The following is a 14,920-nucleotide window of genomic DNA, read 5'->3' as shown; positions in this document are numbered from 1 at the left end:
AGGCCTGACTGGACCACTCAACGTGGGAAAGAACGCAATGTGAAAGGGCCCTAATACTCACCCTTGCTGATTCTCCAAAGCTTCCATTCCCACATTTACCCAATCCCAGCCGATCTGTACTTTCTGGTCCTGTCTAGACACAACAGAAATAGCTTGAAGGAACAGCTTAGCCAATTACTGGCTACTGCTACTGTCACACACCTCAGTCAGTGACATACAGCATCCACATTAGCTGAATCATCATCACAGGGAGGATACAGGAAGAAACTATCACAGACAAATTAGAATGGTTGTACAATTAAATGCAGAGGAGCTACAGTATCGTGCAAAAGTTTTAGGCCGGTGTGGAAAAAATGCTGCAATATACAATGCTTTAAAAAATATAAGTATTAGTATACTATGACCAATACAACTCAACAAGGATATTCTTCCAACAACTTAGAGAACTAACCACAGATCTGTGGATGTAAATTTATTCAAATACTTCTGCCTCTAAATGCAATCCCAGAAAGACCCAATGATGTTGAGATTAGGGTTGAGATCAGGGCTCTTTGGGAGCCATATCATTACTTCCAGTTCCTCCAAATTTTTGGCAGCCGTTGCTTCACTGCATAGGCAAACAGTATGGGAGACACACTTCCTAATAATGGGAGCATTTTTTGCAGAAGGCCCTCCGACCCCTACATCTCTTGCAAGGGGCATTGGAGTTCCTTAAATTTTTGGCAGCCATTGCAGTCATTTCATACGCAATAACAGTATAGGAGACCCACTCGTTAATAATGGGAACAACAAAGCATAGCCGACTGCTGGCCCTTTAAGAATAGTAAGGGCCGCCTGATGGCCCTATAAAAATAGTCTTTGTGACTTTTAGAGTCCCTCCATCATAAATGAAACAGGATGTGTCTGATGATGTGTCACATACCACATGGCCAAATAAGGTTGTAAAATGTTAAAATGACATTTCCTGGTGAATGCATTTGTCACGGTTGAAAGCAATGCAAAAGTGCAAAAACGCATCAAAAACGCTACGTGTGAACATAGCCCAAGGTGTGGAGGAGCATTTTTGTTTTTGGTTATTTATTTTGCCTTATATACAAGTCATTACCCTGGAAAGGATGTTCAATGACATATTTCCGAGGAAAATCCATTTTGGTTTCGTTTTTGTATGTTTTATTGTGCGTCCGTAAAATACCTCTGACAACATTAGTGACAGCAGTGATCTGGGAGTCAGAAATGCTTACAGGGGTCTTCCCCATGCTGTTCCCATGTAATTTGAGCACTGCTCCCATCGATTTGGGCAATTTTTAGGCCCTCTACAGACCGCTGGGGGGAGCCGCCTGAAAAATGCTCGAGTTTCCCATAGACTTACATTGGGCTCGTTACTCGGACCGAGCACTCGAGCATTCCAATTTGCTCGATTTGAAGAGTACCGAGCATTTTAGTGCTCGCTCATCACTATATACTGTATAATGAGCCACATTCATGATTCTGAGAATACTCCTGGAAATAATTACAAAAAAGAAAACAGACATCCCGAGAGATAGCACGTCTCCTTTAAGATACAATTGAAGAGAGCTAAAATAAAAATATTATTAACATTTTCTCCTTCAGAAGGCATTGACTCTAACATCATTAGTCACAGTGCTGGTTTACACCCTTGAATGCATCTACCCTACATATGTTTTATCTTCAGGTTCTGGCAATGATGTTACAATAATGTCAAACTAGGAGAAACTAATATTAACTTTTATTGCGTCTGAGAGCAAAAATGTCTACATAAAAAAAAAGAAAATGTAACTAGAAGAAAGCTGTTCAAGAAAGTAGCAGTTTAATTAATCATATGCAGTAACCAGAACTAAGTGTTAAGTCAAGTGTGAGAAAAACGTCTCCAGGAAGGAAACAATAAAGTAGTATAACTTGGAATGCGCGAAATATGGAACTATTGCTTATCATAGCTTACTCTGGACACGTATACAACTGTTCCAATAAACATGTATATATATATATATATATATATATATATATATATATATATACACTGCTCAAAAAAATAAAGGGAACACTCAAATAACACATCCTAGATCTGAATGAATGAAATACCCATTGAATACTTTGTTCTGTACAAAGTTGAATATGCTGACAACAAAATCACACAAAAATCATCAATGGAAATCAAATTTATTAACCAATGGAGGCCTGGGTTTGGAGTCACCCCCAAAATTAAAGTGGAAAAACACACTACAGGCTGATCCAACTTTGATGTAATGTCCTTAAAACAAGTCAAAATGAGGCTCAGTATTGTGCGTGGCCTCCATGTGTCTGCATGACCTCCCTACAATGCCTGGGCATGCTCTTAATGAGGTTGCAGATGGTCTCCTGTGGGATCTCCCCCCAGACCTAGTAAAGCATCCGCCAACTCCTGGACAGTCTGTGGTGCAACGTGACGTTGGTGGATGGAGCGAGACATGATGTCCCAGATGTGCTCAATCTGATTCAGGTCTGGGGAACGGGCGGGCCAGTCCATAGCTTCAATGCCTTCACTTTGCAGGAACTGCTGACACACTCCAGCCACATGAGGTCTGGCATTGTCCTGCATTAGGAGGAACCCAGGGCCAACCGCACCAGCATATGGTCTCACAAGGGGTCTGAGGATCTCATCTCGGTACCTAATGGCAGTCAGGCTACCTCTGGCGAGCACATGGAGGGCTATGCGGGCCTCCAAAGAAATGCCACCTCACACCATTACTGACCCACTAACAAACCGGTCATGCTGAAGGTTGTTGCAGGCAGCAGATCGCTCTCCACGGCGTCTCCAGACTCTGTTACGTCTGTCACATGTGCTCAGTGTGAACCTTTCATCTGTGAAGAGCACAGGGCGCCAGTGGCGACTTTGCCAATCCTGGTGTTGTGTGGCAAATGCCAAGCGTTCTGCACGGTGTTGGGCTGTGAGCACAACCCCCATCTGTGGACGTCGGGCCCTCACACCACCCTCATGGAGTCAGTTTCTAACCATTTGTGCAGACACATGAACATTTGTGGCAGTTCTCCTCCTGTTCCGCCTTGCACAAAGGCGGAGGTAGCGGTCCTGCTGCTGGGTTGTTGCCCTCCTACGACCCCCTCCACGTCTCCTCGTGTACTGGCCTGTCTCCTGGTAGTGCCTCCAGCCTCTGGAATCTACGCTGACAGACACAGCAAACCTTCTTGCCACAGCTCACATTGATGTGCCATCCTGGATGAGCTGCACTACCTGAGCAACTTCTGTGGGTTGTAGAGTCTGTCTCATGCTACCACGAGTGTGAAAGCACAACCAACATTCAAAAGTGACCAAAACATCAGCCAGAAAGCATTGGTACTGAGATGTGGTCTGTGGTCCCCACCTGCAGAACCACTCCTTTATTGAGGGTGTCTTGATAATTGCCAATAATTTTCATCTATTGTCTATTCCATTTGCACAACAGCATGTGAAATTGATTGTCAATCAGTGTTGCTTCCTAAGTGGACAGTTTGATTTCACAGAAGTTTGACTTACTTGGTGTTATATTCTGTTGTTTAAGTTTTCCCTTTATTTTTTTGAGCAGTGTATATTTATATATACATATATTTATATATATCAGCATAAATGAGTACCCCCCTATTTTCAAAAGTAAGATTTTAATCAACATCTCACTGAACACAAGAACGACGAACGACAAAGTTTCATGGAACATTTCTTTAACCCATTCCATGAAAGCAAGGTTATTATTATAACTAGTGTTGAGCGAGCATGCTCGACACTGCTCGGTACTCGCCCGAGCATCTCACTACTCGGGATGTTCGGCGAGCACCGAGAATTTCCGGGTTACTCGGGCGGGAGCTCGGGTCTCCACCCTGCACGTTTGGCGCTCTTTACAGAGCCAATGAACATGCAGGGATTGCCAGCCAGTCTCTGTAATGCCGCAGCCATGTTGTTTGTGGGCATTACAGTGATTGGCTGTCTGCACAGCGTCACCTCGAGTATTTAAAACCGGACACCTCCATCTTGGACACAGTCGCTCCGGATCAGCCAGTGTAGGGTCAGTGCTGCTGAGCTAGGGAGAGATTTATACTCCGAAATAGTTAGTGTAGGGTCTCTAAAGGCTGCCAAATCAAACAAACAGTCCTTCTCAGGACTAATATCCATCCCAGATATCAGGCAGGCAGCCAGGCAGGCTGTATAGGAGACGCAGTGGTTATACCAGCAAATGCTGCATTACAGTCCTGTGTGCTCCTGTTGGTCAAATTGCTAGACTTATCACCCCGGTCTCAGGGGCCAGGAAAAAAATTTTTTTTTTCATCTAAATCCTGTATTTTTTTTTCCCCTCAGTCAGACTGTCCAAATACGCGTCTTATTAACCTTGTGGTATTCCCCCCCCCCAAAAAAAATTGAGCGTGTCTGTGACTGTTCAGACACCAATATATCTGTTTAAAAGAGTCTGGTGTAGGCCAGAAAAATATAACTGTGGTTTTGCAGTTCCACAGGTCAAATCTCTGTATTATCCTGTTTTTGGCATTTTTTGCCGTAAAAAAAAACAGTAATAGTGTCTCCCTGACTGGTCAGACACCAATATATCTGTTTAAAAGAGTCTGGTGTAGACCAGAAAAATATAACTGTGGTTTTGCAGTTCCACGGTTCAAATCTCTGTATTATCCAGCTTTTGGTATTTTTTCCGTAAAGAAAAACAGTAATAGTGTCTCCCTGATTGTTAAGACACAAATATATCTGTTTGAAAGATTCTGGGGTAGGCCAGAAAAATATAACTGTGGTTTTGCAGTTCCACGGTTCAAATCTCTGTATTATCCAACTTTTGGTATTTTTTCCGTAAAGAAAAACAGTAATAGTGTCTCCCTGATTGTTCAGACACAAATATATCTGTTTGAAAGATTGTCGTGTAGGCCAGAAAAATATAACTGTGGTTTTGCAGTTCCACGGTTCAAATCTCTGTATTATCCAGCTTTTGGTATTTTTTCCGTAAAGAAAAACAGTAATAGTGTCTCCCTGACTGGTCAGACACCAATATATCTGTTTAAAAGAGTCTGGTGTAAGCCAGAAAAATATAACTGTGGTTTTGCAGTTCCACGGTTCAAATCTCTGTATTACCCAGCTTTTGGTATTTTTTCCGTAAAGAAAAACAGTAATAGTGTCTCCCTGATTGTTCAGACACAAATAAATCTGTTTGAAAGATTCTGGTGAAGGCCAGAAAAATATAACTGTGGTTTTGCAGTTCCACGGTTCAAATCTCTGTATTATCCACTTTTGGGCCTTTTTACATAAAAAAAACTGCTTGAGTTTGTCGCTGACTGTTCAGCCCCAAATATATCTATTAAAAAAGTCTAGTATACGCCAGTAAATTAGAACTGTGGTTTTGCAGTTCCATGGTTCAAATCTCTGCATTATCCAGCTTTTGGCCTGTTTAACGTAAAAAAAAAAAAAAATAGTGTCTCTCTGTCTGTTTAGTCACAAATATATTTGTATAAAAGATTCTGGTGTAGGCCAGAGAAATAGAACTGTGGTTTTCCTCTTCCACGGTTGTAATCTTTTTTTTACTCTTTTTCCATTGATAGTGCGAGTGTAAGCTATTTTACTTCATTTACAATGGGCAACGCGAGGGGCAAGGGATGTGGAACTGGACGTTCTGGTGATGGTGCATGTAGAGGACGGGGCCGTGACCAAGGTTAAAATGTGCCACAACCAACTGCCACATCTTCTCGCTCCCACTTCTTGACCGAATTACTAGGGAACCACACTACAACACCAGTATTGCTAACTGATCAGTGTGAACAGGTTATTAATTGGATAGCAGATAATACTTCCAGTCACCTGGGCACCACCACCTCCGGTCTGTCTTCCACACGGTCAAGTTTTAGTAGCCGTGAGTCTCGACCGCATACTCCTCCTCAACCTGATGCTCCTTCCTCCCACCATGCCGAGTGTCGTCAGACAGCAACTGATCCCACACTTGGACACTCTGAAGAGCTGTTCACTGGTCTATTTCCATATTTGTGCCCCTTGCCTGCTCTGCTTGAAGTGGTGGAAGAGGAGATCCCATGTAACGTGTAGCATCGGCGTCTCTGCCTCCTGCTAGGCAGAGACCCCGTCCCTCTCACCTTCCTGTTCAGCGCACGGCATCCTCCAGCGCTTCTTCCCTCGCTGCTGCCGGTGCGCGCTCCTTCCCGGGCACGCTCTCTTAAAGGGGCCGTGCGCGTTGTCCTAAGGAGTCCCCGGCCAATTGCCGGAGGACTTCCCATATATAATGCACCTCCTCCAAAATGGAGGTGCCCGAGCAAAGTTGTTTGCACTGTGTCTGATCTGTGCTTCAGCCCTCAGGTCCCGCTGCTAGCCTGACTTCTCGTCCTGCCTGCCAGCCTGTTATCTGCCCGTTACCTGCCGAGCCTGCCAGCCTGCTCACCTGGAGTGCTCACCTGTTACCTGCCTGTTACCTGCCTTGGCTAACTGTCCACTCACCTGGGAGCATCCGCCTGCCCTGTCTGTCAGACCGCTCACCTGGGAGCGTCCACCAGTTACCTGCCTGTTACCTGCCTCGTCTGTCAGACCGCTCACCTGGGAGCGTCCACCAGTTACCTGCCTGTTACCTGCCTCGTCTGTCTGCCCGCTCACCTGGGAGCACCCGCCTGTTACTTGCTGTGTCCGTCAGCCCGCTCACCTGGGAGCGCCCACCAGTTACCTGCCAGTTACCCGCCTCGTCTGTCTGCCCGCTCACCTGGGAGCACCTGCCTGTTTCCTGCCAGCCAGCCTGGAGACCCTGCCGTCACTTGCTGTGACCACCTTCCTGGTAAACCTAAAGACTGCTACTTGCCCTGTTTTCTCGAACTGTGACCACCTGTCAGCTACCAGAGACTTCCGCCTGCTTGCCGTGTCCATCCGCCATACCGGTCAGTCCCAGCCATCTGACCCGTGGGAGCCACCTGCTCTCTTACAAGGTCGTCCCCAGAGTAGCACCTGGTCCCTCAGCCCGGATCCTCCCTGGTCACGGTGTCGTTAGCTGCCGTACCACCAGGGTCGGTTCGGGTGGATACTTAGTCACGCCCCTCTGGGTCCCTCCTTGCACCTCGGCACAGAGGTTCCACCACCCGGACCCGTAACAGTTTGCTCGGGCCATGGAACCCGGTGGCACCCAAGCTCCCTCGCTCTCTGACCTATACCAGGAAGTCTCCCGTCAGAGATCCCAGCAAGAGTCCATCCTGAACCACCTGTGGAATGTCCACTCCCGCCTGGACACACTGACTGCTCCACCAGCAACCACCGCTAGTTGCACGACTCGTACCCCAGCAGCGCCGCTGCCCATCAATACCATGGCATCCTGCTCCGGACCCCGGCTTTCTGCACCTCCTCGTTTCGGAGGCGACCCCGCTCAAGCTCGGGGCTTCATAAACCAGTGCACCCTGCACTTTGAACTCTTGGCACATCACTTTACCACCGACCGGGCCAAAGTGGCTTTCATCATGTCCCATCTCACTGGGGAAGCACTAGCTTGGCTAAATCCCCTGTGGGAGAGAGGGGATCCCCTAGTATCCAACTTGTCAGCTTTCCTCACTGCTTTCCGGAAAGTCTTCGATGAACCAGGATGAAAGACCTCGTCAGCCTCCTCTCTGCTACGTCTCCGCCAAGGGAGTCTCACCGTAGGCCAATATGCCATACGGTTCCGTACCCTCGCTTCTGAACTTGCCTGGGATAACGAGGCCCTGCTGTCCGTCTTCTGGGAGGGTCTTTCCGGTCAGATTAAAGATGAACTTGCCGGTCGAGACATCCCTACCACCCTGGACGACCTGGTGTCACTTGCTACCCGGATTGACATCCGGTTCCAGGAACGTGCCAAGGAAACCACCCGTGAGAGAAAGTTTCCCCGCCTTGCTCCTAACTTCCAGAGACCTGTCTCTTCTTCAGTCACTCCCCGGGCGCACTCACCTGAGCCCATGCAGGTCAACCAGACCAAGTTGGTCAAAGCCTGCCAGGAGTCATGCCAGGCCGAGGGGAGCTGTTTCTATTGTGGCAGCAAGGAGCACCTGATCCGTTCCTGCCCGAAGAGGCCGGGAAACGCCGGTGTCTAGGATCGCTCCGAGAGGTCGTCCTAGACAAAAGTAAGTCCTCCCCAACCCTGACTTTGTCTGTATCTCTCTCCTGGGGAGATTATCGGCACTTTGAAAACGCTCACCTGGACTCTGGAGCGGCTGGGAACCTCATCTCCCAGTCCTTAGTAGAGAGATACCGTATTCCCACCAAGCCTCTCACTGAACCTTTGTCAGTTGCCTCCGTGGATGGTAAACTCCTTCCAGTACCCATCCTGCTCGTCACTGAACCCTTAACTCTGCAGGTGGGAATGCTGCACTCTGAGAAGATCTCCTTCCATGTGCTATCCGGACTCTCTCACTCCCTGTTGCTGGGTCTACCTTGGCTCCAGACACATGAACCCGTATTGAACTGGCGATCCAGTGAAGTACTTCGGTGGGGTCCAGACTGCCATAAGACCTGCCTGGTTCCGGTCCGCCCAGCTCGCCCTCCGCCTACTCCAGCTAATCTACCCGGTCTCCCAGCTCCATACTGGCCCTATGCGGACGTCTTCGGTAAAAAGGAAGCGGAGACGTTGCCACCCCATAGGCCAAACGACAGCCCGATCGACCTGGTACCTGGCGCCACTCCTCCCCGTGGGCGTATCTACCCGTTGTCTGCGGCCGAAACCCGAGCCATGTCTGAATACATTGAAGAGAATCTGGCTAGAGGATTTATCCGAAAATCTACCTCCCCGGCTGGAGACGGATTCTTCTTTGTCAAAAAGAAAACGGCTCGCTACGTCCCTGTATTGACTACAGAGGACTCAATCTAATCACTGTGAAAAACAAATACCCCCTGCCGCTCATGTCCGAATTGTTTGACCGCCTCAAGGGCGCCAGGATCTTCTCCAAGCTGGATCTACGAGGAGCATATAACCTGGTCCGTATCCGTCAAGGAGACGAGTCGAAGACAGCATTTAATACCCGGGACGGTCACTATGAGTACCTTGTCATGCCCTTTGGTCTCTGTAACGCCCCCGCTGTCTTTCAAGAGCTGGTCAACGACATCTTCCGTGACCTCCTGTACTCCTGCGTAGTGGTTTACCTAGACGATACCTTGGTCTTCTCTCTGGATCTCCCCACACACCGGAGGGATGTTCATCAGGTCCTGCTTAGGCTCCGGCAGAACCACCTCTATACCAAATATGAGAAGTGCCTCTTCGACAAGACCTCTCTTCCATTCTTGGGCTATGTTATCTCCCAGACAGGTCTACAAATGGATCCAGAGAAGCTCTCTTCTGTTCTAAAATGGCCCCGTCCAGAAGGTTTGAAGGCGATACAGCGATTCCTGGGCTTCGCTAATTACTATCGTCTTTTCATCCCACACTTCTCATCCCGGACTGCTCCCATATCTGCGCTTACCCGTAAGGGGGCAAATCCCAAGGTATGGTCGCCTGAAGCCGAGGAGGCCTTCCTTTCCTTAAAGAGAGCCTTCGCCTCTGCCCCCGTCCTGCATCGTCCGGACTGTAATAAACAATTCTGCCTGGAGGTTGATGCCTCCTCCTCCGGAGCCGGAGCGGTACTCACCCAAAAATCTTCTACCTGGAGAATGGTAACCTGCGGCTTTTTCTCCAAAATCTTCTCCTCGTCTGAGCGCAACTACTCCATAGGAGACCGTAAATTGCTAGCCGTCAAATTGGCACTGGGGGAGTGGCGCTATCTGCTAGAAGGGGCTCTTTACCCGGTAATCATCTACACGGATCATAAAAACCTGGCATATCTCCAAAATGCCCAGAGACTCAATCCTCGCCAGGCCCGGTGGTCATTGTTTTTTGCCCGCTTCGACTTCTTTCTTCATTTCCGTCCGGCGGACAAGAACGTCAAAGCTGATGCCTTGTCCCGGTCCTTCCTGTCCTCCGATCAAGAGGAGGAGCCTACGCACATCATTGACTCCTCCAAGGTGATGAATGTGGCCCCCTTGGATCTGACTCGTCTTCCACCCGGTAAGATGTTTGTAGCAGTGCCAGATCGGGAGAGGGTTCTTCGCTGGGGACAATCTTCTAAACTAGCTGGCCATGCTGGCCAAAAGAAGACCTTCCAGCTCATTGCCCGGCATTACTGGTGGCCTACCCTGCGTATGGACGTTGTAGACTTTGTCGCGGCCTGTTCATCCTGCGCCCGTAACAAAGTTCCCAGACATCTACCAGCTGGCCATCTCTTGCCCCTGACCGTACCTGCTGCTCCATGGCAGCACATTGCTATGGACTTTATCACCGATCTTCCTGTTTCTGCCGGTTGTACAGTCATTTGGGTGGTCGTTGACCGCTTTTCTAAAATGGCCCACTTCATTCCCCTGCCTGGTCTCCCATCTGCACCCGAGCTGGCTAAAGACTTTATCCGCCACATCTTCCGTCTCCATGGCCTACCCCTCCACATCGTGTCGGATCGTGGGGTTCAGTTCACCTCACGCTTCTGGAGAGCCACATGTAAGCTGCTAGATGTCACCCTGGATTTCTCCTCCGCTTACCACCCACAGTCCAATGGTCAAGTGGAGCGGATCAATCAGATCCTGACCAGCTACCTCCGGCACTTTGTTAATGCCCACCATTCGGATTGGGTGGATCTCCTACCATGGGCCGAGTTCTCTTATAATAACCATGAGAGCGAATCCTCTTCCCAATCCTCATTCTTTATTGTCTATGGCAAGTACCCCCGGATTCCAGTTCCTGTCTCCGCTTCTGTGGACAACCCTGCCGCAGAGTCTCTTGTCAGTGAATTTTCTACTATTTGGGAGAGTACTAGGTCCGCTCTTCTTCTGTCCTCCGAGCGGATGAAGAGATATGCTGATAAGAGACGTCTGGATCCACCTCAATTCCATCCGGGAGACAAGGTTTGACTCTCTTCCAAATATGTGCGGCTCAAAGTACCCTCTTACAAGTTGGGCCCTCGGTTCATCGGACGCTTCGAAGTCCTCAGGCAAATTAACCCAGTGGCCTACAAATTAAAACTCCCAGCCACCCTACGCATTCCCAACTCCTTACACGTATCCCTCCTCAAACGCGTTGTCCTTAACACTTTTTATGACAATCCAGGTACTCCTCCTACTCCGGTTTCTGCTGAGGACGTCTTTGAAGTGGAGAGTATCCTAGCCACCAAGAGGGTAAGAGGGAGAACCTTTTTTCTGGTGGATTGGAAGGGGGTTGGTCCTGAAGAAAGAACTTGGGAACCCAGGGAGAACATCAACTCTCCGCTTCTCCTTGAGAAATTTCTCTCTGGCCTAAAAAAGGGGGAGCCTAAAGGGGGGGTACTGTAGCATCGGCGTCTCTGCCTCCTGCTAGGCAGAGACGCCGTCCCTCTCACCTTACAGTTCAGCGCGCGGCATCCTCCAGCGCTCCTTCCCTCGCTGCTGCCGGCGCGCGCTCCTTCCCGGGCCCTGTCTGTCAGACAGCTCACCTGGGAGCGTCCACCAGTTACCTGCCTGTTACCTGCCTTGTCAGTCAGACCGCTCACCTGGGAGCGTCACCAGTTACCTGTCTGTTACCTGCCTCGTCTGTCTGCCCGCTCACCTGGGAGCACCCGCCTGTTACCTGCTGTGTCCGTCAGCCCGCTCACCTGGGAGCGCCCACCAGTTACCTGCCAGTTACCCGCCTCGTCTGTTTGCCCGCTCACCTGGGAGCACCTGCCTGTTTCCTGCCAGTTTGCCTGGAGATCCTGCCGTCACTTGCTGTGACCACCTTCCTGGTAAACCTAAAGACTGCTACTTGCCCTGCTTTCTCGAACTGTGACCACCTGTCAGCTACCAGAGACTTCCGCCTGCTTGCCGTGTCCATCAGCCATACCGGTCAGTCCCAGCCATCTGACCCGTGGGAGCCACCTGCTCTCTTACAAGGTCGTCCCCAGAGTAGCACCTGGTCCCTCAGCCCGGATCCTCCCTGGTCACGGTGTCGTTAGCTGCCGTACGACCAGGGTCGGTTCGGGTGGATACTTAGTCACACCCCTCTGGGTCCCTCCTTGCACCTCGGCACAGAGGTTCCACCACCCGGACCCGTAACATAACGATGCCCAAATATTTGAACAGCCACGGCCACAGGAAGTCGACGCTGGCAATTTGTCACAAGAGGTGGACGATGACGAGACACAATTGCCACGAAGTGAGGAAGAGGATCGTGGTGCACAAGTAGAAGAGGAGGAGGTGGTGGATGATCTAGTAACTGACCCAACGTGGCAGGAGGACACGCAGAGCGAGGCCAGAAGCACACAGGGGGAGGGAGGCAGAGTACCCCAACAGGCAGGAAGAAGCAGTGTGGTGGCCGCACACAGAAGGCGGGCAACCGTTCCCCGTAACACCAACACGAGAGACGTTGCCAGTACAACCGGTAGGTCTTCCAGAGTCTGGAATTTTTTTAAAGACTCTGCTGATAACCCCAAAAAGGCCATTTGTACCACCTGCCATGCCAGCATCAGCAGGGGTGACAAAACTACCAGCTTGACCACCACCAGCATGATCAGGCACATGGCAGCAAAGCACCCGACTTTGTGGGGCGAACCCCAGGGTCCACGACCAGTGTCAGCGGGTATCACCACTGCTTCTGCCACTGTTGTGTGTGTAATATAACCCCCTGTTGTGCGTGCAAGGCAATCCCCTGTCCATACTGCATGCAAAGATGTCCCCTCCTCTCAGTCTTCACTTGTTATGGCAGTTTCTCAAGAAACAGCATCAACGTCCACGTCCACGGCCCATCTACTGTGCCCTCAACAACGCAGTTACTGGGAGAGTCCACCTGACAATGGACACGTGGACAAGTGCTTGTGGCCAGCGACGGTACATCTCCCTGACAGCACACTGGGTAAACATAGTGGAAGCCGGGACCCAGTCGGACCTTGGGACGGAACACATCCTCCCCACACCGAGGATTGCGGGCCCTATGTCAGTCAGAGTTCCCCCCACAGTGTACAGCTCCTGCACATCATCCTCCTCCTCCTCCTCATGTTCAGCCTCCATCTCAGATATCACATCAGTTACAAGCTGGAAGCACTGCAGTACTGCCTCAGCCAAGCAGCAACAGGCTGTGCTGAAACTCATAAGCTTAGGTGAGAAACCTCACACTGCTTGTGAGTTATGGACAGCTGTGAAAGAGCAGGCAGATCTGTGGCTGAGACCGCTGAACCTACATCCAGGCATGGTCGTGTGTGACAATGGCTGTAACCTGGTGGCGGCTCTGAGGCGAGGCGAGATCACACACGTACCATGCCTGGCTCATGTGCTTAACCTCGTGGTTCAGCGGTTTCTTAAATCGTACCCCGAGTTGCCAGATCTGCTCGTCAAAGTACGCCGCCTGTCAGCTCATTTTCGCAAGTCGGCTACAGCTTCCGCCGCCCTTGCTGTGTTGCAGCAGCGTTTGCAGCTTCCGGCACACCGACTGGTGTGTGATGTCCCCACATGTTGAACTCTACCCTCCACATCTTGCAAAGGATTTGTGAGCAGAAGAGAGCAGTTGTGGAGTACCAGCTGCAACAAGGCTGTCGATATTCAGGTCAGACTCCACACATAAGACCTCAGGAGTGGACCTGGATGTCTGACATATGTACCATCCTGACAAACTTTGAGGAGTCCACCAAGATGGTGAGTGGCGATGACGCCATCATTAGCGTCAGCATCCCACTTGTCTGTCTTTTGCAACGTTCTCTGCAGAGAATTAAAGAGGAGGCATTGCAGGCAGAGTATGATGAGATGGATCAAGAAGCCGTAGCGGGCGATTACACACAGCCCAGCCTCATCTCATCCCAACGTGCATTGGGGGACAATGAGGGGGAGGAGGAGGAGGAGGAAGAACAGGAGCTGGTATCATGCGCTGTAGACGGTAGTACCTGTACAACTGTCATACTGTCGGTTCAGCGTGGGAGGCCTGAGGACAGGGGGGAGGAGGAGGAGGAGGAGGAGAGCATGGTCAGTAGTCATCTTGGTGAGGACACAGAAGTCTTGCCCATTACCAGTTTGGCACATATGGCTGACTTTATGTTACGCTGCCTTAACCATGACCCTCGCGTTGTAAAAATGTTGGGTGACAGTCATTACTGGTTGGTGACACTTTTAGACCCCCGCTACAAGGAGAACTTTCACTCTCTTATTCTTGAGGTGGAGAGGTCTACAAAAATGTGGCAGTACCAGAAGGCCCTTGCTGCAGAATTGTTAAAAAAATTCCCATCTGAACACGCTAGCGGCAGAGGTCACAGTTCGTTGCCCAACCAAGGCGTACAGACAAGAGAGACGCAGGGGAACACTGTCAACATTCTGGGACAGTTTTCTGAGGCCCGCCCAGCTTACAGGCCCTGAAGCACGGGGTACTCTCACAAGGAGTGGAAAGTTTCAAAAGATGGTGAGGGAGTACCTTGCCGACCGTACCAGCATCCTCCGTGATTCCTCTGTGCCTTTTAATTATTGGGTATCCAAGCTGGACACTTGGAATGAACTCGCTCTGTACGCCTTGGAGGTCCTGGCCTGCCCTGCCGCTAGCGTGTTATCGGAGCGTGTTTTTAGTGCCGCTGGGGAAATTATAACAGATAAGCGCACTCGCCTGTCAACTGACAATGCTGACAAGCTGACCCTTATCAAAATGAACAAGGGCTGGATTAGGCCAGACTTCTCATCACCACCAAATGACAGCAGAGTAACATAAAGTCAAATCCACTGTGTTATTTCGGGGGGTGTATTCACATGCACCGCTTCACACCCACACATGGGTATACGCTTCCTCATTTCGGCTGTATTTTGCTCTTCTCCTTATCCTCAGCCTCCACCACCACTATACCACCAGGGTGACCTTAGTCCGAGTTGCCAGCATTGCAAGTTCCTCCCTCCTAATTTTTGGCAGCTTTTGCTTGGAAGGCATAGGCA

This window comes from Phyllobates terribilis, unplaced genomic scaffold, assembly GCF_046119375.1.
Source record: "Phyllobates terribilis strain yellow unplaced genomic scaffold, ASM4611937v1 Scaffold_1__5_contigs__length_1240528914, whole genome shotgun sequence".
NCBI classification, from domain to species: domain Eukaryota; kingdom Metazoa; phylum Chordata; class Amphibia; order Anura; family Dendrobatidae; genus Phyllobates; species Phyllobates terribilis.
Note: the sequence above shows the minus strand (reverse complement) of the source record.